Here is a 21,662-nt window from a genome sequence, read left to right on the forward strand (position 1 = left end):
ATCCTTGTTCACGGGCCAGCAGCATTCGAATCCCCGATGAGTCCAAGGGACTCTTGATAAATACCCATACTTTCAAGGTTAATTCTCATCAGGTGAGTCCAGGGTTGTATACCAAGCATTGTGGGATTAGTAGTTTCAAACATGATAGTTCAACAAATGCCGCTGAATTACATCAAAATATGTTCATAGCCATGATAAGTTTCGGAAGCCACACGGTGCTGTGATGCGCCAATAATGCAATCCGGTGCTCTGCCAGGCTCCACTGTAATGATGCCCCAGAACCGCTATTCCAATACCAGAGGCGGTGCGCTTCCACGGCTGAGCGTGCCGTGTCAATATAAGTTCCACATTTGCCCAAAACGAAGCTCACTCGCACCAGACCAAAGTAGACCTGCAGCGCACCAACAGACAGCGTGTCAGTTCCTTTATTTGTGTTGCCCAACGCGTTTCAGATTAGTACATCCTTGTTCACGGGCCAGCAGCATTCGAATCCCCGATGAGTCCAAGGAACTCTTGATAAATACCCATACTTTCAAGGTTAATTCTCATCAGGTGAGTCCAGGGTTGTATACCAAGCATTGTGGGATTAGTAGTTTCAAACATGATAGTTCAACAAATGCCGCTGAATTACATCAAAATATGTTCATAACCATGATAAGTTTCGGAAGCCACACGGTGCTGTGATGCGCCAATAATGCAATCCGGTGCTCTGCCAGGCTCCACTGTAATGATGCCCCAGAACCGCTATTCCAATACCAGAGGCGGTGCGCTTCCACGGCTGAGCGTGCCGTGTCAATATAAGTTCCACATTTGCCCAAAACGAAGCTCACTCGCACCAGACCAAAGTAGACCTGCAGCGCACCAACAGACAGCGTGTCAGTTCCTTTATTTGTGTTGCCCAACGCGTTTCAGATTAGTACATCCTTGTTCACGGGCCAGCAGCATTCGAATCCCCGATGAGTCCAAGGGACTCTTGATAAATACCCATACTTTCAAGGTTAATTCTCATCAGGTGAGTCCAGGGTTGTATACCAAGCATTGTGGGATTAGTAGTTTCAAACATGATAGTTCAACAAATGCCGCTGAATTACATCAAAATATGTTCATAACCATGATAAGTTTCGGAAGCCACACGGTGCTGTGATGCGCCAATAATGCAATCCGGTGCTCTGCCAGGCTCCACTGTAATGATGCCCCAGAACCGCTATTCCAATACCAGAGGCGGTGCGCTTCCACGGCTGAGCGTGCCGTGTCAATATAAGTTCCACATTTGCCCAAAACGAAGCTCACTCGCACCAGACCAAAGTAGACCTGCAGCGCACCAACAGACAGCGTGTCAGTTCCTTTATTTGTGTTGCCCAACGCGTTTCAGATTAGTACATCCTTGTTCACGGGCCAGCAGCATTCGAATCCCCGATGAGTCCAAGGGACTCTTGATAAATACCCATACTTTCAAGGTTAATTCTCATCAGGTGAGTCCAGGGTTGTATACCAAGCATTGTGGGATTAGTAGTTTCAAACATGATAGTTCAACAAATGCCGCTGAATTACATCAAAATATGTTCATAACCATGATAAGTTTCGGAAGCCACACGGTGCTGTGATGCGCCAATAATGCAATCCGGTGCTCTGCCAGGCTCCACTGTAATGATGCCCCAGAACCGCTATTCCAATACCAGAGGCGGTGCGCTTCCACGGCTGAGCGTGCCGTGTCAATATAAGTTCCACATTTGCCCAAAACGAAGCTCACTCGCACCAGACCAAAGTAGACCTGCAGCGCACCAACAGACAGCGTGTCAGTTCCTTTATTTGTGTTGCCCAACGCGTTTCAGATTAGTACATCCTTGTTCACGGGCCAGCAGCATTCGAATCCCCGATGAGTCCAAGGGACTCTTGATAAATACCCATACTTTCAAGGTTAATTCTCATCAGGTGAGTCCAGGGTTGTATACCAAGCATTGTGGGATTAGTAGTTTCAAACATGATAGTTCAACAAATGCCGCTGAATTACATCAAAATATGTTCATAACCATGATAAGTTTCGGAAGCCACACGGTGCTGTGATGCGCCAATAATGCAATCCGGTGCTCTGCCAGGCTCCACTGTAATGATGCCCCAGAACCGCTATTCCAATACCAGAGGCGGTGCGCTTCCACGGCTGAGCGTGCCGTGTCAATATAAGTTCCACATTTGCCCAAAACGAAGCTCACTCGCACCAGACCAAAGTAGACCTGCAGCGCACCAACAGACAGCGTGTCAGTTCCTTTATTTGTGTTGCCCAACGCGTTTCAGATTAGTACATCCTTGTTCACGGGCCAGCAGCATTCGAATCCCCGATGAGTCCAAGGGACTCTTGATAAATACCCATACTTTCAAGGTTAATTCTCATCAGGTGAGTCCAGGGTTGTATACCAAGCATTGTGGGATTAGTAGTTTCAAACATGATAGTTCAACAAATGCCGCTGAATTACATCAAAATATGTTCATAACCATGATAAGTTTCGGAAGCCACACGGTGCTGTGATGCGCCAATAATGCAATCCGGTGCTCTGCCAGGCTCCACTGTAATGATGCCCCAGAACCGCTATTCCAATACCAGAGGCGGTGCGCTTCCACGGCTGAGCGTGCCGTGTCAATATAAGTTCCACATTTGCCCAAAACGAAGCTCACTCGCACCAGACCAAAGTAGACCTGCAGCGCACCAACAGACAGCGTGTCAGTTCCTTTATTTGTGTTGCCCAACGCGTTTCAGATTAGTACATCCTTGTTCACGGGCCAGCAGCATTCGAATCCCCGATGAGTCCAAGGGACTCTTGATAAATACCCATACTTTCAAGGTTAATTCTCATCAGGTGAGTCCAGGGTTGTATACCAAGCATTGTGGGATTAGTAGTTTCAAACATGATAGTTCAACAAATGCCGCTGAATTACATCAAAATATGTTCATAACCATGATAAGTTTCGGAAGCCACACAGTGCTGTGATGCGCCAATAATGCAATCCGGTGCTCTGCCAGGCTCCACTGTAATGATGCCCCAGAACCGCTATTCCAATACCAGAGGCGGTGCGCTTCCACGGCTGAGCGTGCCGTGTCAATATAAGTTCCACATTTGCCCAAAACGAAGCTCACTCGCACCAGACCAAAGTAGACCTGCAGCGCACCAACAGACAGCGTGTCAGTTCCTTTATTTGTGTTGCCCAACGCGTTTCAGATTAGTACATCCTTGTTCACGGGCCAGCAGCATTCGAATCCCCGATGAGTCCAAGGGACTCTTGATAAATACCCATACTTTCAAGGTTAATTCTCATCAGGTGAGTCCAGGGTTGTATACCAAGCATTGTGGGATTAGTAGTTTCAAACATGATAGTTCAACAAATGCCGCTGAATTACATCAAAATATGTTCATAACCATGATAAGTTTCGGAAGCCACACGGTGCTGTGATGCGCCAATAATGCAATCCGGTGCTCTGCCAGGCTCCACTGTAATGATGCCCCAGAACCGCTATTCCAATACCAGAGGCGGTGCGCTTCCACGGCTGAGCGTGCCGTGTCAATATAAGTTCCACATTTGCCCAAAACGAAGCTCACTCGCACCAGACCAAAGTAGACCTGCAGCGCACCAACAGACAGCGTGTCAGTTCCTTTATTTGTGTTGCCCAACGCGTTTCAGATTAGTACATCCTTGTTCACGGGCCAGCAGCATTCGAATCCCCGATGAGTCCAAGGGACTCTTGATAAATACCCATACTTTCAAGGTTAATTCTCATCAGGTGAGTCCAGGGTTGTATACCAAGCATTGTGGGATTAGTAGTTTCAAACATGATAGTTCAACAAATGCCGCTGAATTACATCAAAATATGTTCATAACCATGATAAGTTTCGGAAGCCACACGGTGCTGTGATGCGCCAATAATGCAATCCGGTGCTCTGCCAGGCTCCACTGTAATGATGCCCCAGAACCGCTATTCCAATACCAGAGGCGGTGCGCTTCCACGGCTGAGCGTGCCGTGTCAATATAAGTTCCACATTTGCCCAAAACGAAGCTCACTCGCACCAGACCAAAGTAGACCTGCAGCGCACCAACAGACAGCGTGTCAGTTCCTTTATTTGTGTTGCCCAACGCGTTTCAGATTAGTACATCCTTGTTCACGGGCCAGCAGCATTCGAATCCCCGATGAGTCCAAGGGACTCTTGATAAATACCCATACTTTCAAGGTTAATTCTCATCAGGTGAGTCCAGGGTTGTATACCAAGCATTGTGGGATTAGTAGTTTCAAACATGATAGTTCAACAAATGCCGCTGAATTACATCAAAATATGTTCATAACCATGATAAGTTTCGGAAGCCACACAGTGCTGTGATGCGCCAATAATGCAATCCGGTGCTCTGCCAGGCTCCACTGTAATGATGCCCCAGAACCGCTATTCCAATACCAGAGGCGGTGCGCTTCCACGGCTGAGCGTGCCGTGTCAATATAAGTTCCACATTTGCCCAAAACGAAGCTCACTCGCACCAGACCAAAGTAGACCTGCAGCGCACCAACAGACAGCGTGTCAGTTCCTTTATTTGTGTTGCCCAACGCGTTTCAGATTAGTACATCCTTGTTCACGGGCCAGCAGCATTCGAATCCCCGATGAGTCCAAGGGACTCTTGATAAATACCCATACTTTCAAGGTTAATTCTCATCAGGTGAGTCCAGGGTTGTATACCAAGCATTGTGGGATTAGTAGTTTCAAACATGATAGTTCAACAAATGCCGCTGAATTACATCAAAATATGTTCATAACCATGATAAGTTTCGGAAGCCACACGGTGCTGTGATGCGCCAATAATGCAATCCGGTGCTCTGCCAGGCTCCACTGTAATGATGCCCCAGAACCGCTATTCCAATACCAGAGGCGGTGCGCTTCCACGGCTGAGCGTGCCGTGTCAATATAAGTTCCACATTTGCCCAAAATGAAGCTCACTCGCACCAGACCAAAGTAGACCTGCAGCGCACCAACAGACAGCGTGTCAGTTCCTTATATATATATATATATATATATATATATATATATATATGTTGGGACTTGCAGTTTGCCGATGCGACTGCAGGTCCGTTTGTGACTTTGACTCAGCCCACCTGGATAAGCCACCAATGGCAGAAGGACTGGGGTTATTTTAAAGGAACTGGCGGGAGAACAGTGCTGGAGCTAGCATTTGATAAAGGCACAGTCCGAAACGCGTCATGCTGATGCTCCTTGTGATTAATTAAATCCTTTCCTGAATTCCCCGCTGTGTCCCTCCTGTTCTTTTTCACTCAAGAACGTTTCGTGGCATATATATATATATATATATATATATAGCCACAGATTTCTTCTTTCCACGTTTAGGTAGAGTAAAGACCACGGCACAGCAACAGATGGATTTCAGCGCTTTATTTACACACCAGTGCAAAAGATAACGTGCATCAAATGGACGGTCTACGCGTTTCGGCTCCTGCCTTCCACTGGACCATATATATATATATATATATATATATATATATATATATATATATATATACATACACACACATATATTACCTACTGGCGGTCGCCAGTAGGTAGTTATAGTTGGGATTTTTTTCAATGTTAAATCTCAAAATTCTATTTGGAATAACTTTGGCGCCGGTTGACGAATCTGCCTGAAAATTTCCTCAAAATGGCCTCGCGGTGCCCCGGTCCTTCCATGAAAGTTTGGGTGGGATTCGTCAAGCGGGGTCCGAGATAAAAGGGGGGTCCCAAAACGCATTTTCCCCATGTTAATTTCCTTAGGGCGGTCGTTTTCACTTTTAGCTCGAACGGCTGAATGGATTTACACCAAACTTGGCAAAATTGTAGGGACTGGTAGCCCGATGTGCCTTTGCTATGTCTCAAGATATGTGCTCCAGTGGATTTTGAGTAATTTAGGTTAAAAAATATATATATATCTATAGGCGCGCCCCGGTACGCGCACAGGGGAGCGCACCGGGCGCGCCACGCGACTTGCACGCAGAAAGCTGATTGGCTCTTGGGTGTCTGTAAACATTCTAAACAGTCTGGAGCGGCCGCCATTTTGTGTCTCGGTAAAATCGAGACATAAGAGGTGGCAAAAACAAAGAGGGGAATTTACCATAAGGGGCAGGGTAGACCCCCTCCTGACCCCCTAGATTTAATGTGGGGGCTAAAATAGGGTCCCGCGGGGCATTTTAATAAATATTTTTTTTCAATTTGCGCGGGGGGAGCGCCCGGTACGCGCACCGGGAAGCGCACCGGGGAGTGAAGCACGGTTAAAATCAGGACCATATTTATGAAGGCCTTGCGACAGTTTTGCGCCGCCTGTGCGTCACTTTTTGTGACGCACAAGCGGTGTAAAAAAATGCGCATCGTTTCGCTATATTTAAAAAGTGACGCATCTAGGTAGATGGGTCACTTTTTAAAACCCTGCGCCACATTATACCTGCGTCAGGTATAATGTATGCAGAGGGGGCGTTCCCCCGCAAAAAGCTTCGTAATAGCGACGCAGTGAAATCTATGAGATTTCACTGCATCACTTTTAGGATGCTGTTGCGTCAAAATATTGCGCCTGCCTCACAGCAGGTGTAAGACTGACGCAAGACCTTTCAAATGGTGCTTTCCCCATGTGAAAGGACGCATTACTGGAGTTGCGTCACTTTTGTGACGCACTCCAGTAATGCGTCACTTTTGTGTTTACAGATATGTCAGAAATACTGACGTATCTGTAACTCCTTGCGACATGATTCGTCATACATTAAATATTACACATCTGGAATGTTGTAAGGAGTGCTCACAGAAAAGTGACGCATCGCACCAGCGGTGTAAAAAAATGCGCCTCGTTGCGCTATATTTAAAAACTGACGCATCTAGGTAGATGGGTTACTTTTTAAAACCCTGCGCCAAATTATACCTGCGTCAGGTATAATGTATGCAGAGGGGGCGTTACCCCGCAAAAAGCTTGGTAATAGCGACGCAGTGAAATCTATGAGATTTCACTGCGTCACTTTTAGGATGCTGTTGCGTACAAATCTTGCGCCTGCCTCACAGCAGGTGTAAGACTGACGCTAGACCTTTCACATGGTGCTTTCCCCATGTGAAAGGACGCATTACTGGAGTTGCGTCACTTTTGTGACGCACTCCAGTAATGCGTCACTTTTGTGTTTATAGGTACGTCAGAAATACTGACGTATCTGTAACTCCTTGCGACATGATTCGTCATACATTAAATATGACACATCTGGAATGTTGTAAGGAGTGCGCACAGAAAAGTGACGCATCGCACCAGCGGTGTAAAAAAATGCGCCTCGTTGCGCTATATTTAAAAAGTGACGCATCTAGGTAGATGGGTCACTTTTTAAAACAGTATCGTTGGGGGCGTGGGAACAACCCACGTCGAATCTTGAGGGGCGCCAATGGGCCTTGGCCTCTAGATAGTCAAACGTTAATCCAGTTCGAAGTAGAATATGTTTTTATTCCAATTACATCGACATTGTAGTATATTTGATAGTCATATAATCACTTGTAGATTAGTCATTGGAATCGACATTAGTTTTACAATCCTTTGAAAATCCCGTTGTTAATCCCAATGCATTTCGGGACGAGAAGTCCCTTCATCAGGGGATCTAGTAGGGAAATAAACATCGTATTAGGGTGGACATAAGGATAGGGCTCATCTTAACACCCGTGGGATTAAGGAACAAAGAATATGTGAATAGAATCCAGTCACTGGTGTGTAAAGTCCATTCAACATCAGGGAGATGTTAACATGCAAGTGGTTTGAAACTAGAAAAAGCCATGAAAGCCGAGGGTTACACTAGTCAGAAGTCGGGTGAAATTAAATAAAATGAAAATAAAGTAAAAGTTCCAGTGATGGTGAAAATAAATCTTTTTTAAAACCCTGCGCCACATTATAACTGCGTCAGGTATAATGTATGCAGAGGGGGCGTTACCCCGCAAAAAGCTTGGTAATAGCGATGCAGTGAAATCTATGAGATTTCACTACGTCACTTTTAGGATGCTGTTGCGTTAAAATCTTGCGCCTGCCTCACAGCAGGTGTAAGACTGACGCAAGACCTTTCACATGGTGCTTTCCCTATGTGAAAGGACGCATTACTGGAGTTGCGTCACTTTTGTGACGCACTCCAGTAATGCATCACTTTTGTGTTTACAGGTACGTCAGAAATACTGACGTATCTGTAACTCCTTGCGACATGATTCGTCATACATTAAATATGACACATCTGGAATGTTGTAAGGAGTGCGCACAGAAAAGTGACGCATCGCACCAGCGGTGTAAAAAAATGCGCCTCGTTGCGCTATATTTAAAAACTGACGCATCTAGGTAGATGGGTCACTTTTTAAAACCCTGCGCCACATTATAACTGCGTCAGGTATAATGTATGCAGAGGGGGCGTTCCCCCGCAAAAAGCTTGGTAATAGCGACGCAGTGAAATCTATGAGATTTCACTGCGTCACTTTTAGGATGCTGTTGCGTCAAAATCTTGCGCCTGCCTCACAGCAGGTGTAAGACTGACGCAAGACCTTTCACATTGTGCTTTCCCTATGTGACAGGACGCATTACTGGAGTTGCGTTACATTTGTGACACACTCCAGTAATGCGTCACTTTTGTGTTTACAGATATGTCAGAAATACTGACGTATCTGTAACTCCTTGCGAGTTGATTCGTCATACATTAAATATGACACATCTGGAATGTCATAAGGAGTGCTCACAGAAAAGTGACGCATCGCTGTTTTCACGTAGCGATGCATCATGTTTCAGAAATGAGGCCTCCAGTTTATTCACTGTGTCACCTCTACGACCCTTTCTTGCGTCAATACGTCCCTTTTGCATACATTACACCTGACGTAGGAATAATGTGGCACAGGGGTTTACAAAGTGACGTATTTACCTAGAAACGCCACTTTGTAAATATGAATAAATAAGGTGCATTTTTTATTGGACTGATGCGTCACAAAAAGTGATGCTTTGGTGGCGTTAAAGTGACGCATGGCTTCATAAATGAGGCCTTCTGCCTTCAACTACAGCAATGCATCTTTTCTTATCCTTCCACACCCCTGTTCCTTTTCAACATTTTCTTTGAATATCAACATTCCCCATATTCACTCTTCTTCTCCTTACTTTCTTTCCTAACACTCACCTTCTTTCAGTCCTCCTACTTCACTTCCTTTCTCCTCTCATACCTTTCTGTTCTTTCTTACTCATTCTCCTTTCCATTATCAATGCACTCTATTTCACTTACTCTTTTTTCTTTTTTTTTAGAATATAGCTCTTTGATGAGAATTGGAGGTAGTTCTGAAAAGAACTTTTGGTTTTCTTCTTTTTTCTAAACAGGAACAAAAACAGGGAATGGAAACTGCTTAACAGGAGCAAAAAAAACAAAAAAAATTAGGGGTGGGAAGAGCAGCGATGGTTTTCTAATGCTCGAACCATGAGCTGTACACTTTGTTCTCCAAAGGTAAGCAGTTGATTGCAGTATCTGCATCTGAGGGCACCATGGTTAAAAGCAGGTTGAATGTTCGGAACCAGCTCTTGTGATCTCCCCCTCCCAGAAGAAGTTGCTCCTCCGGTTGATGTAGAGGCCCCATCACTGGGAACCTCTTGTGCCAGAGCCCTGACACTTTCCCGGGCAAAATTCTGGTGGTGCTTCCTCTCCACATGTCGGATCATCGTGTAGTTTCCAAATGAGTACTTTTTTTAAGGAGTTACCCCGCAACAGCACTTCTTTGCAGATCCTGCACTCCACTTTTGGAGCATTCACCTTTTTTTGATTAGGTGGGATTTAAAAAAAATTCCAAATAAAATGTTCCTTAACTTTTCGTTGAGGAGGCTCTTCATTAATGAATTCTGGTTCTTCCTCACTGTTGGATTGTCTGGCAGCCATGGTAAAACCAAGAAATATCCAGGAGCAAAAAGGCAGGTCTTGCAGAAGAAGTGAAGAAAATGGGTGGGGATTTCATTCTTTGTAAAAAAAACTGTTAGCAACCAATGAAAAGTGTTATTTTAAGGTCACATGACTTGACGCGCTGACCCTGCGCGCTCCGGAGCGCTTCTGGGTGCGCACACGCGGCGCGAACGTAGGCGCTTCCGGGGCGCATACGCGGCGCGAACTTAGGCGCTTCCGGGGCGCATACGCGGCGCGAACGTAGGCGCTTCCGGGGGCGTACACGCGGCGCGAACATAGGCGCTTCCGAGGGCGCTTACGTTGCGCGCCGAAGTGACGTCATTATACTTTTACGGAAATGCATAATCATTTTCCTCATAAAAAAACTGCTTTTATTTGTATAGTACGAAATGTTTTGCATTATTATTAACTTTTCATTCTTATTTTTTTCACGAACGAAACGTGCACTTTCCGGAGAGCTTACCGGTGAGCTTACCGGAAAGCTTACCGGAGAGCTTACCGGAGAGCTTACCGGAGCGCGCACCCAGAGCGCTCCAGGCAAAAATTATATAAAAAAAAATAAAAAATTAATACTTACACAAAACAGCAAATTGTAAAAAAAAACATAGGTTAGAAACTCGATATAGAAAGGAATTAGCATTTAAAAAACCTATGAAATTCACTGAAAAAACCATAGGTTTCACACCAGTTATAGTTAGGAATTAGCATTTAAAAAACCTATTAAATTCACTGAAAAAACCATAGGTTTCACACCAGTTATAGTTAGCTGGAAATTTTATTGACATAAAACCATTGAAATTCCCACATTATAGTTAGTTGGACTCACTATAACTTGCGCGTGCAATGCACTGCTGATGACGTCACATATTACATCACTCATGACATGGTCAGTGACATCACTCATGACATCACTGATAACACCATCCTTGTGACAGAGTGACAGACCTCCTTTCAGTGTAATGTGAGCCTTGAAACACATATTCAAGAATAGTATTTAACATTTTCAAAAAAGTGGAGATACCCATACCAGTTACAATAAACAATTCAGTAATTCCACCATCTATATACACATCCACTCATTCACAAACAGTTCTATATAGTCACTCATACATATACTCACTCATTATATGTAGTGATACACCTATACATCCTGTTACACACCGACAGTCTTCCAAAAGTTACTCACACACATATTCACACATGCAAAAAAAGTAATGAACATTCATTTATTTGCATATACAGCTATGCACACACTACCACTTTACTTCTAAGAATACTTACACATACTTACTCTCTTAAACAATCACTTATATAAACACCTACTAATTTAAACAGGAACTCTTATAGTCTCTCACTCTCACATATACTCAGTTTTATAAATCAATACTCACATATACTAGATTAAAACATATGTCGTTACTGAAAAAGACAATAGTGAGACAGTCGTTTACTCAATAACATACACATATACACACTCATCCATCCATACAGTCCTGTACATATGCCGTCTTCAAAACACATACAAACAGTGAGTCAGTCACCAACCCATACAGCCACTTATACACAAAGTGAAACACTGATACATACATTTCAATATATAAAAGTTACTTGCTAATATATGTATTCACTAAGATACACTTAATAAGGCAGTTAATCAATCAATTCTTTTAAAAACAAACATACATTTACACACTTATTTAACCATTTATTCTTCCATCGTACTTTACAAATACATATAAAAAAAATTTATTTTTCAGAAAGACACACATATATATATATATACTACTATTATAAAGAGAGAACTTGCACCTTTAGGCAAGGTAAACTCGGGAACCACAGCGCCAATCTACACACCCGATACACAGTTGAAATCGGCAGGGTGTGTAGATGGTCATAGGCTATAAAAATTTTAAAAAGAAACGTTATATAAAAAGTTACATTTTTACAAAAAGTAGTTCCCCCACAGTAGCGACTGTGCGTTGTCACGTCAGGAACAGGGGAGGAGTAGCGTCCCAGGAGCGGCGGACATGGCATGCAGGGGAGGAGCGGTGAAGTGAGGCCAGCGGCAGAGCGGAGAGGCGGATATGGCGCGGGGAGGATATGGACCGGCGGTGTGAGCAGCAGAGGCAAGGTAAGAATCCGGGCAGCCAGGGTCGGGGCGGGCGGGCGGGGCACGGGCTGCTGGGGAAGCCAGCATTTCAGGTTTGCGTGCTCTCCCGCCCGGCCCCCGCCCGCCACAACATTGTCCGGGACACAGACAATGTCGTGGCGGGCGGGGGCCTGGGCGGGAGAGCACGCAAACCTGAAATGCAGCCCCCAGCCCCCTTCTACACCAGGCAACGCTGGGGCGGGCTGCTAGTATAATATATATTCACTGAAAAAAACCATAGGTTTCACACCAGTTATAGTTAGCTGGAAATTTTACTGACATAAAACCATTGAAATTCCCACGTTATAGTTAGGGGACTCACTATAACTTGCGCGCCTGCAATGCACTGCTGATGACGTCACATATTACATCACTCATGACATGGTCAGTGACATTACTCATGACATCACTGATGACACCATCCAGTGCATGTGTGTGTTTCTGAAAAATACATATGTTTTATATATGTATATGTAAAAGTCAATGGAAGAATAAATGTTTAAATAAGTGTCTAAATGGATGTTTTTTTTAAAACAATTGATTGGTTAACTGGCTTATTAAGTGTATCTTAGTGAATACATATATTAGTGAGATATGTTTAAATATTTAAATATATGTATTAGTGTTTCACTTTGTGTATAAGTGGCTGCATTGGTTTGTGAGTAGCTACATGTGTGTCTATATGGTTTATTAGATGTTGTTTTTAGTATCAGTATGAGTGTCTGTATGATTTGGTGGGGGTATGACTTAGCACATAGATGTATCAATGACTGACTCTCTGTTTGTATGTGTTTTGAACACAACATATGTGCAGGACTGTATGGGTGGATGAGTGTGTATATGTTTGTGTTATTAAGTGAATGACTGTCTCACTGGTGTCTTTATCAGTAACTACATATGTTTTAATCTAGTATATGTGAATATTGATGTATATAAGTGAGTATATTTGAGAGTAAGAGATTGTAAGAGTTCCTGTTTAAATAAGTATGTGTTTCTATAAGTTATTGTTTAACACCTTGGCTGCTAGAGGTTTTCCCCTCCTGTGCTGCATATGCATGATCCCCATTGTTCATGACGAGCTCAGCTCGTCATAAGCACACGACAAATGTACTGCATGACGAGCTGAGCTCGTCATGAGCAGCGAAGGGGTTAAGAGAGTAAGTATGTGCAAGTTTCCTTAGAAGTAAGGTGGTTGTGTGTGTATAGCTGTACATGCAAATAAATGGATGTTCAAAAGTTTATTTGCATGTGTGAATATGTGTGTGAGTAACTTTTGGATGACTGTCGGTGTGTAACAGGATGTATAGGTGTTTCACTACATATGATGAGTGAATATATGTATGAGTGACTATATAGAACTGTTGGTGAATGAGTGGATGTGTATATAGATGGTGGTATTACTGAATTGGTTGTTGTAACTGGTATGGGTATCTCCATTTTTTTGAAAATTTTATTTTCTATTTTTGAATATGTGTTTCAAGTGTTACATTACACTGAAAAGAGGTCTGTCACTCTGTCACAAGGATGGTGTCATCAGTGATGTCATGAGTGATGTCACTGACCATGTCATGAGTGATGTAATAAGTGACGTCATCAGCAGTGCATTGCAGGCGCGCAAGTTATAGTGAGTCCAACTAACTATAACGTGGGAATTTCATTGGTGTTATGTCAGTAATATTTCCAGCTAACTATAACTGGTGTGAAACCTATGGTTTTTTCAGTGAATATATATTATACTAGCAGCCCGCCCAAGCGTTGCCTGGGGTAGAAGGGGGCTGGGGGCTGCATTTCAGGTTTGCGTGCTCTCCCGCCCAGGCCCCCGCCCGCCACGACATTGTCTGTGTCCCGGAAAAAACCATAGGTTTCACACCAGTTATAGTTACCTGGAAATTTTACTGACATAAAACCATTGAAATTCCCACATTATAGTTAGTTGGACTCACTATAACTTGCATGTGTAATGCACTGCTGATGACATCACATATTACATCACTCATGACATGGACAGTGACAGTACATTGGCGCGCCCCGGTGCGCGTACCGGGGCACGTCCCGTTAGCGCACCCAAAAAAAAAAAATAATAATAATGATGGAGTGAGCATGAGCAAAGGGGACAGAAACAGTGGTGTAAAGAGAAAGAGAGCTAGAGGGAGGAACACAGAGAGACTGTGTAATAGATAGTAAAACAGAGAAAAGGTATAAGAGGAAGTAACTGAGAAAAGGAAATGAATAAGGGAGCAAAAGAAGAGAAGAAAGAGGAAGAAGACTAAAGCAGAGGTTCTGGGAGAATGTGAATGGGTGATGAAAGTAAAAGGAAGGAGAGTAAAGGATGGGGAATGACGGGTAGTGACGGAAACAGAGAAAAGGAACAGCGGTGACGGAGGGAAAGAAAATAGCAGTGAGTGTAAGTAAAGAGGAGTGAAAGAGGGTGGATAAAAGTGAATAAGGGTAAGACAAGGGGAGTGACAGAAAGAAAGAATAGAGAGAGTAAAGGAAGGAGTGTCAGAAAGGGACTAAGTGAACCAGAAAAAAAGGAAAGTGAGGGAGTGTGGGTGAGCAGGGGCACTGACAGAAGTTGAATGTGGTAGGAAAGTAAGGAAAAGAGAAGTAAACATGGAGAATAAGAATAAGTGAGGGAGCAGAGAAGGGAAACAGGGGTGAGGTAGGATGAGAGAAAAGTAGTGAGGTTAAAGCAAAGGGTGATGACAAACTACATTTTGTAGTCACACTTACCATATAATTAATGAAAACTTAATTGCATGTTTAAACTACACTTTGTATCTGTGAAAGACAAAAGAAAAAAAAGTTATAATTAGTAAAATATATATTTTAAAATAGAAGAAACAGGTCAAGAGGTAAAAAATCTGTACTAAGAAATAAAGCAAGAGTGAAGGATACAGAAACAGAAATAAAGTAATGTAGAAAGAAAAAAAGAGGGAAAAAGAAATAGAAGAAGAACAAATTACTGAAGATAAGTAAGATACTAAAAGAATGTCAGATACCAAAACGAAATCAGGAAAGAGAAGAAAGTAAAAGGAAAATGAGTGAAAGGGAAATGAGTCTAAATGAGGATCCATTAATAAGAAAGAGGAATGGAAGATGACTGAGAGTGAGTGAAGGGGAGTCACAGAGTGAAGGGATGAAAGGAATGAGGTTAATATAGAACGATAGAGGAAAAAGGAGTGAGGAAGTAAGTACACAGAAAGACAAAGGGATGGACTGAGTGAACTGCAGTACAATAAGTGAAGATAGGAAAAAGAGTAAAGGAGCAAAAGAAGGAAAAAGAGTGGAAGAGAACTAAAGCAGTGGTACTGAGAGAATGTGAGAAAGCTGAAAAGTGGTGCAAGGGAGAGAGGAAATGCAGACAGTTGAAATTGGATTGAGGAGTTGTGAAAGAAGTGGAGTAAAGGAACAGCGATGAAACAAAGTGAAAGAAAGGCAGTGTAAGTGAGTAAAGAGAGCCGAATAAGGGTGGGAAAAGGAAAATGAGTGGGAGACAATGGGAATACAATATAAATTACACAATGCAAACTATAGAATGACTTATACAATATGTTACATTGTTTTTTTTTGCTGTTTTCAGAATATATTGAATTTCACTTAAAACAGTGAGTTCAAACTCTTCATCATATAACAGCGGGAAAAAAAACACAATCTAAAAGATTGTGTTTAAAAAAAAACATATAAACTTACAAATCATATATGTACACTAATCTTTGATTCACTTACTTTTCCTTGAGGCCAAATAGTAGATAGTGAAGGTCCTTTTGGTAGAAAAAAAGTCTGCTGTTCTCTAAAACTTCCATTTCATCAATTTCCTATGAAAAAAGATCTAAGAACCTCTGAAATAATTCTCAACGTTTTCATTTTCCTCCTTGTGTTAAGTTATGACTTTTAACTCATACCTTGAATTTTCCTTACGGCCAAATAGTGTCAGATATATGAGTATATTTTGAATTTTGTCTAATTAAACTCTGAAATTACAGTTTACCCGAAGTTTTCAAAGAAAAGCTCATGTGACATTTTCATAATGTTTTAAAATTCATATTCTCTTTTTTGATCACTCATGTTCAACATTTCCTATAAAACTGATATCACTTACTATGAACTCCACTTACAGTACCTATATGAGATAAATAATTTTAAACATTAGACTAACTAACTAACTAACTTTTATTAACTACTCCCGTCTTCAAAGGCCAATTACCTTTACTAAAACTTTGGTTTTAAAAACACTAGGTAAGAATTTTTAAGGTCATAAGGCAAACGTTGTTTATAAGTCAAATGAGAATCATTGCAGTAACTCCAACCTTTTTGACATTCACTTGCAATTGAGCCCTATTTATGTTTTGTCACAAACCATTTTCATAGATTTCTGTTAACAAAATTTAGGTTCAATCTTATTCACTTTTGTTTGGGCAATTTTAACTCTTGGACTAAACCAGAGTTAGCACCACCTTGCACTTGTGACAATTTTTCAGTTCAAGACACGATGCACGTTATTATGTTTTGTGATTTCTTCTCTGCACAAAGAAAAAAATACGTGTTACTTGTTTTAAGGGAAGCTGGCTTCTCCCAGGTGAGACCAGCCATGCTTTATTTAAAATCTCTGGGAAATATACGTATCACATTCGCCATGGCAAATTTGTTAGTGGTAGCGGCCAGATCAAGAAGATGTATAAACTTGTCAAATCAGTGTGTATAACCCGTTTTTAGTGATTTTAAATTGTTTTTATTGTAATTCCATGTCAAATGAACTCGATTGTAAAGAAATTGTTTAATCCTATTTTAATTGTATATAATATTGTTTTTATGTCCTTTGTATGATTTTAATCGAATCGAATAAAGTTAATTTGACTGACTGACTGACATTTTAAGTAGCATGTATAATGTCCTGATGTTGTCGAAGGACCGTCATGATAAATAATAGCTACAGTTGTAAAGGTTCTTCCTGAAATTGATAACTGAGAAGCCACAATATTTTTGATACAAGTTGTCAATTTAGTTCCATCAGGTCTATATCGTTGGAAAACTAAAATGATATATTGACCATAACTTTGTATAAATAATGTGGACAGCATTGGACACTTACATTGGGTGCACACCATATTATGATTTTTTTTTGTAAATATATTTTTATTGCAGCAAGAACAAGTATTCATGACATTTTGTATGCGCCATTCCAGTCATTAATCAGTGTGCGTATAGTTCTCCATTGCTCCCCTCACACAGCCATTTAGCTCACATCCGGAGGTTCAGCGGCGCATTCGTGGAGAAAGGTCCGTTCTGGGGGATGTCACATGAAGCAGCGACATCCTGTTGTTTGGAAGATGGCAAGGCCGGTTTTCTACCCCCACACTCCCCCCCATGTTTGCAATGTTATAACAGCCCCAACCAAACTTCGTCCCCCTCCCTGAGCAAACCCCTCCCCCCCTTGCCCAACTCCCCCAACCCCCCCTCCGTCCCACCTTCCCCCCCCTCCTCATCACTCCCCCCCTCCTCCCCACCCCCCACCCTCCCAGGCGTGTCAGAGTACCACTAATGCGAGTCTGTATCCCATTCTACTAACCCGGACCCTAGGCAGATCATCAGGAGTAATCAACTAAGACTGACAGTCATCACGTAGGAAGCAGGGAAACAAGGGGTGGAGGTCAGGCCAGCACCACCTCAGACGGCTACTCCGCCGGAGCAGGGCTATGCGCGGGGGTGTCTTCATCATCTAGGTCTAAGAGCTGGAGGTCGAGGACCAACCGCTCCCATGCCATGGCCCGCTCCAGAGCCTCGTCATTGCTCGCCCTGAGCGCAGCCTGCATACGGAGCTCCCCCTCACATCGGGCCCATTTGTGTAGCTCAGCCTTCCATCTCTCTATAGTGGAACCCCTACTTGATTTCCATTGGGATGTTATGGTCCGCTTCGCTAAGAGTAGGCCTAGGTCCAGAAACTTGCTAGTGATTTTGTTCTTTGATGTGTGTGGGAACCAGTGTAGGATGCAGTGTGCCATGCTGAATTGCAAGTCCCTCTCCGTGATCTCCCCCAGGGTATCCACTACCTCCCGCCAAAAGGAACATAACTGCGGGCAGGACCAGAACATGTGCTGGAAGTCATCCACGTCCGCCGGACATCGCGGGCAGGTCGCCGGGTGGGACGGGAAATATGTATGTAATTTGTCAGGGGTCAGGTAAGCCCTGTGCAGGACGTAGAAGTGCACCAGCTGGAACCTAGCGTTGCGCGTCCAGTTCCGGGCCCGTTCCATTATGCTAGACCATGCCTCCTCAGGAATCTCCGTCGTCAAGTCGGCCTCCCATTTCGCTTTCAGGGATAGGAGAGGGGTGATAGTCTCCGAGACCATGCGCCTATATAGGCACGTGACAGCCTTGACCGTCCCCGCCATCATCACTACGTATTGGCAGCCCAGCGAAAGCGGCGGTTCCGACATGCCCGTCCTCCAGTGCTTGCGGATCGCCGTCGTCAGCACCGCGTGGAGGAGGAAGTCCCCCTCTGCCAGTTTAAAGCGGTCTCGCAAGAGGTCGAAAGGCAGCAGCACTCCGTTCTCATATAGGTCCCCCATGGACTCCAACCCCTGCTGCCCCCAGCTCTCAAGTTGGCGCCATGAGCCTCCATGTGGGAGTGCCCCGCACAGCTTCAACGGGATCTCAGGTGCATATGGTACTGTGATGAGGCCCCTCAGTCGGTATCTGTTCCAGCATTTCCGTGCCGTTGCAAATTCCTGGGTGAGGAGGAACTCTCCCATCGGAAGTCCCAGGACAATCCGGGCTAGTACCTGAACTGGTCCCGCCGGCTCCCCTGATCCGTCCTCCTCCCTCCTGGCTCTCGCGACCCACTGTGTCAGCCATTGCAGCTGGGCCGCCAAGTAGTATAGTTCATAGTCCGGCACCGCTAGCCCTCCTGCTGCTCTAGGACGGAGAAGTGTGCTGTGTGCCACCCTGCGTCTGCCCGCCCCCCAGAGAAAGCCGATCACCGTCGACCTCAGCTTCCGGAAGTAGTTCACCGGGATCCAGATCGGGAGGGTCCTGAAGAAATAAAGCAGCCGCGGCAGGGTCACCATTTTAAGGAGCGCCACTCTTCCCATCAGCAATAGTGGGAGCGTGCTCCAGAAGTCAAAGTTCACCTTAGTGAGCCATATTGCCGACCCAATATTGCCCTCAAGGATGTCAGCCTGATCATGAAAGATCGAGGTGCCTAGGTAGCGAAGACTCCTCTCTTCCCATGTCACTCCCTCCGTAGACTGGGAACAAAGTCTGCGTGGGCGGGCCGGGAACAGGTAGGACTTCGTCCAGTTCACCCGGAGGCCCGACACCCTGCCCAAAGATTGTAGGAGGGACTTAGCCCCACGCAGGGATGCTGCCGAGTCTGCCAAGAACATCAGCAGATCGTCGGCGTACAAGGCGATGTGGTGTACTTGTCCGTAGACATCCAGCCCCTGATACGCCTGTCCCTGCCTGGCTCACGCCGCTAGGGGTTCGACCGCTATGGCAAATAATAGGGGGGAGAGAGGGCATCCCTGGCGGGTGCCCCTGCCCACCATACACATCTCAGAGATTATTCTGCCAGTCCTGACCCTCGCTGTGGCGTTTCGGTAGAGTAACGATGTCCAGTCCACGAAACTCTAGCCCAGACCCAGCGTGCGCATGACCTCGAAAAGGTACGGCCATTCCAGGCTGTCAAAGGCCTTCTCCATGTCGACTGCGAACACCGCCGCTTCCTCACCATCGTAGGTGTCAGCTTCCAAGACATGTAGGAGCCGTCGTATATTAAGCGCCGTGTTGCGGGTCGGGATAAACCCGGATTGGTCCGGTTGGATCAGTGTGGACATATGAGGGAGTAATCGCGTCGCTAGGATCTTACTCAAGATCTTGTAGTCCAGATTGAGCATGGACAGTGGCCGATACGCCGCCCTGTCCCACGGCTGTTTGCCTGAAAGTATTCCTCGATGTTCGAGGCTATCGTGGTGCGGAAGAGCTGATCATCCAGCGCCTCCGGGCGCCGCTTCCAGGCAGGGATTCGGGGGCAGCACTGCGACCAGCGCAGTTTCAAAAGGAGCGGGTTACGATCGGAGATTGTGCGTGTGAGATACTCACTGTGGCTCCCCTCCGCATGCACGTCTTGGGAACACAGGAAGGCATCTATGCGGACGTGCGGGTCATGAAGAGCGGAAAAGAACGAGTAGTCTCTATCTGATGGATGGCCAGCTCTCCACGAGTCAACCAGATTCCACTGGGTTTGCCAAGCGGAACACGCAAGCACCAGTCTGCCAGCCGGTGCATTCGGTAGGGGGGGTGTGATCTGTCCAGCGCAGTGTCAGTAACACTATTAAAGTCTCCTCCGAGGAGCAAGGGTTCTACCAAGAAGGGGGCCAGCCTGTTGGACAGCAAAGAGAGAAAGGCAATTTGTTCCACATTCGGGGCGTATATACAACCCAATGTCAGGTCCCTCCCATCTAGTTTGCCTCGTACCATGATATACCTTCCCTCTGGATCAATTAACTGCTGTGTGCACTGGAATGGAACTTCCGCCCGTACCCAGATAGCCACCCCCCTAGCATATGCAGAGTAGCCAGTATGAAAGACCTGCCCTCGCCATCTTCTTTGCAGTGCTTTCCCCTCCTTAGCTAACAGGTGTGTTTCCTGGAGGAAGGCGAAGTGAATGCCCCGTCTAATCAGATAGGAGTGGATCTTGTGGCGTCTGTGCATAGTGTGCATCCCTCTTACGTTCCACGTGAGACATTTGTAGCCTAGATCGGGTCCCATTGCAGTACCCATCGTGCTTCATACATCCTCACAGCGACCTCCCCGACACGCCCAGGACCCATCCCCAGCCCCCCCCCAACCAAACCAAGAAAACCCCCCCAACTCCCACTCCCCCGGACAGACAACCAACGTGGAATCCCCATCCAAACTCTAGTAAAGTGAGTGTATCTTAACAGAAGAGGGCTAGGTTGGCCAGTACGCCGACCCAGATGGGCCCAAAGCCCCCCGCCCCACACCCTCCCCCCTGGAACTTTCAGGAGGCTCCTCCCCACGGCTCGTCCCCCCCGCACTTCAGTGTTAAGTCTCAGGAGGCATATTCAGCACAGCGTTTAGCCTCTGGAGGCAGCCTCAACTCACAACCCAGTACCTTGGAAACATGTCCAGTATCGCCCAGGCCGCATTAGCTAAGGATTCCGTCGGCTGTTTGAGGAGTCTCCACCGGTAGGTCCACCTCCGAAAGATCTTGTACACTACTGGAGCCTGGACTAAGAGCACTATTCTTTCATAGCTCCAATGCACTGCTGGAAGGGCTGGCGTCTCCCTGGCCGATGGCCACTACCGCCAGTACCGCCTTAGCTCTTTCCTGCTGCCATCCCGACGGGGACCCAGATCCCCTCGTTGGCGTCGTTTCTGCAGAGCCCCTCCTAGGCGTAGTCGCCAGAGGGGGATCCGTGCTTGACTTACCCCTAGTGTCCAGCCAGCTCCAGGCCTCCTGCGGCGTGAGAAAAAAGTGAGTGTGATCCCCAGCAATGACCCTCAGCCGGGCCGGGAACAACATGGCATATGACAGCTACAAAG

The sequence above is a fragment of the Lissotriton vulgaris genome, chromosome 5, assembly GCF_964263255.1.
Source record: "Lissotriton vulgaris chromosome 5, aLisVul1.2, whole genome shotgun sequence".
In the NCBI taxonomy this organism is placed as follows: domain Eukaryota; kingdom Metazoa; phylum Chordata; class Amphibia; order Caudata; family Salamandridae; genus Lissotriton; species Lissotriton vulgaris.